General features: G+C 38.5%; 1 long non-coding RNA gene across 1 annotated transcript in view; it reads left to right on the top strand.

Annotated features, from left to right (window-relative positions):
• LOC117944791 overlaps positions 1 to 3,235 on the top strand; it is an 18,308-nt gene that overhangs the window by 402 nt on the left and 14,671 nt on the right. The window lies entirely within an intron of this gene.

The raw sequence follows: 3,235 nt of genomic DNA, 5'->3' as shown, positions 1-3,235 counted from the left end.
CATTTCCAAAGCTTTGGGAATCCAGCAAACCACAGTGAGAGCCATTATCCACAAATGGCAAAGACATGGAACAGTGGTCAACCTTCCCACGAGTGGCTGGCCGCCCAAAATTACCCAAAGAGCGCAGCGACGACTCATCCAAGAGGTCACAAAAGACCCCACAACAACGTCCAAAGAACTGCAGGCCTCACTTGCCTCAGTTAATGTCAGAGTTCATGCCTCCACCATCAGGAAAAGACTGGGCAAAAATGGCCTGCATGGCAGAGTTCCAAGGAGAAAACCACTGCTGAGCAAAAAGAACATCAAAGCTCGTCTCAATTTCTCCACAACACATCTTGATGATCCCCAAGACTTTTGGGACAACATTCTGTGGACCGTTTAGACAAAAGTGTAACTCTTTGGAAGGTGTGTGTCCAAGTATATCTGGCGTAGAAGGAACACTGCATTTCATAAAAAGAACATTATACCAACAGTAAAATATGGTGGTGGTAGTGTGATGGTCTGGGGCTGTTTTGCTTCTTCAGGACCTGGTAGACTTGCCGTGATAAAAGTAACTATGAATTCTGCTGTCCACCAAGAGATCCTGAAGGAGAATGTCCGACCATCTGTTTGTGTACTCAAGCTGAAACAAATTTGGGTTCTGCAGCAGGACAATGATCCTAAACACACCAGCAAGTCCACCACTGAATGAAGAAAAACAAAATGAAGACTTTGGAGTGGCCTAGCCAAAGTCCTGACCTGAATCCTATTGAGATGCTGTGGTATGACCTTAAAAAGGCGGTTCATGCTGGAAAACCCTCTAATGTAACTGAATTAGGACAATTCTGCTAATATGAGTGGGCCAAAATTCCTCCAGGACGCTGTAAAAGCCTCATTGCAAGTTATCGCAAACGCTTGGTTGCAGTTGTTGCTGCTAAGGGTGGCCCAACCAGTAATTAGGTTTAGGGGGCAATCACTTTTTCACACAGGGCCATGATGGTTTGGATTTTTTTTCACCTTTAATAATAAACACCTTCATTTACAAATTGCATTTTGTGTTTACTTGTGTTGTCCTTGACTATTGTTTAAATTGGTTTGATGTTCCGAAACACTTAAGTGTGACAAACATGCAAAGGAACAGGAAATGAGGAAGGGGGCAAACACTTTTTCACACCACTCTACATGCCACTGCCAAAATCTACCCGCATTTGGCTGGTTGGCGTTGCATTGTTGATATGAATGGAGATTATTTATGCTACTGGAGCTTAAACTCTTGTGTGGACAGAAACTGTTTATGTCTCAAAACACCACTTAAAAGTGAAAATGTAGAAGTGTAGATGTAGCCTTCGCTTCCTATAGACCCGAGTGAGCCCCTGACAAGATAGTTTTGATCCTGTGTAGAAAACTTAGTGGGAAGTAAAAAAACAAGAAACATCCGAAAAGAAATTTGAGCAAAAGAATGATATGCAAGTTGACAATTTTGACAATCCTATATGGATCAAGAGAACAATGTGTGAATGGAAACAGAGTACAGCTGTAGGATGTGCTAAAGGTATATTTCTTTCTCCTTTACCTCTAGTGTTATTTATGTAGATCTTTTTTGTTTTAGATTTATTTATTTATTTTTGTCTTTTTTTCCTCTGAGATTTCCCCCCCCACCACAACAATAGTGGTAAATGGAATATAGTTTTTTTGATTTTAAATGTCCAACAGCAACATGTCTTTCCAGAAACAATTCTGTATCATCAAGCCTGCATATGTAAAATTTGACAGATACTCGTCCAATCAATGTCTCATCTCTTCGTTTGCCTAAACAACCATTATAAATGTTTCAATGGGTGCAAATTAACAAGAAAATAAATTATTATTACTTGCTATGCCAACAGGGGATACAATGTCTGTCACCTGTCTACCTTACAATAGAAGACTAAAAATAATTTGAAAAGACTAAAGTCTGACACAATCTCACAATTGGCAAAAATTGGCCATTAGTCTATCCTTACACAAGGTAAAGGAAACTGATTTGTTCAGGTCCTATTCCCTGACCAGTTGGCTATCCCATCCTTGAAAACTTAAAGTCTATGCCTAACCCCAACCAATTGAGCCTCTTCATGGGGCAGGACTTGCCTAGAAGTTAGAAGTTACTAATCCATAATAATGAGCGTGTACGATGGTCACTCCAGAAGTTGACATCACCCACAATGCATTGCAGTTATGTATTTGTCGTAAGAAAATTCATCCATGGTTAGTTAACTGTCATGTAAAACCGCTTAAACTCCTGTTGCTTACTACCAAAGAAGCAGAAGATTAATAAATACATTTGAACTTTTAAGATTCCTCATTGTTAGCTTGATATTTTGCTGAAACATCTAATATAACCTATATCTATTTACTTTATACTTTTTTTTACTAGATAATTATATGTGTGATGTCTTTAATTCCAACATCTGTAAATGCATGTAAGAAATTCCGTTTTTGCCAGACGTAAATACTTATATGATTAATTATTAAGAAATAGCCCTATTGTACGATAAGGGAAATGCATGACATAAGCATATAGAATTAACACAAAACGGGGATAGAAAACCATAATAAATAGAAAATAAGAATGATAATAAACGCACTTGAAGCAGTAGCGCTTAGCCTACATCTGGCGGTAGATCCGTATAGTTTTGACTGAAAATAAACGAGGGCCGGTGTGATCCGTTTCACTTCCCTGCTCCGCCCACTTTCCATTATTTTTATTTTTTAAAATTTGTATACTTTTACAAATATGTCATACAATGTTTGAATAATCCGGCATCGTACTTACAAAACATATAGAAAATAGGTTGATGTCTGGTAAAGATGATTTCCATCCAATGAACATTACAACCTAAAGCAAAACTAGAGTACTTTTCCCTCTTTGGTCCCCCTTACAGGTTGGAAGTGGAATTGTGTCATTACATTACATTGTCCATTTCGTTTGAAATACAGATCTGCTACCCAATCTGGGAAACTTGCATAATGTAATGTAACGGACAATTCCGCTTCCAACCTGTAGAAGAAAGAAGTGGGAAAGGTTCTCTGTTGTTGCTTTAATGACAAATCAAATAAAACTCAAAAAGAGAGGCACTTCAATACACAGAGAGAATAAAAGAAGTTGAAAAAAACAAAACAAACAAAATACAATACAAAGATTAAAGCTGCAAGCAGCGATGAACGGGCCCTCGCCTCTATGCAGGTTGGGCTACTGGCAGAGGCCAATCTTTGTGGC

The sequence above is a fragment of the Etheostoma cragini genome, chromosome 5 (genome assembly GCF_013103735.1).
Source record: "Etheostoma cragini isolate CJK2018 chromosome 5, CSU_Ecrag_1.0, whole genome shotgun sequence".
Taxonomy (NCBI): domain Eukaryota; kingdom Metazoa; phylum Chordata; class Actinopteri; order Perciformes; family Percidae; genus Etheostoma; species Etheostoma cragini.
The sequence above is the reverse complement of the archived record's forward strand: the minus strand, read 5'-3'. Positions and strand labels throughout refer to the sequence as shown.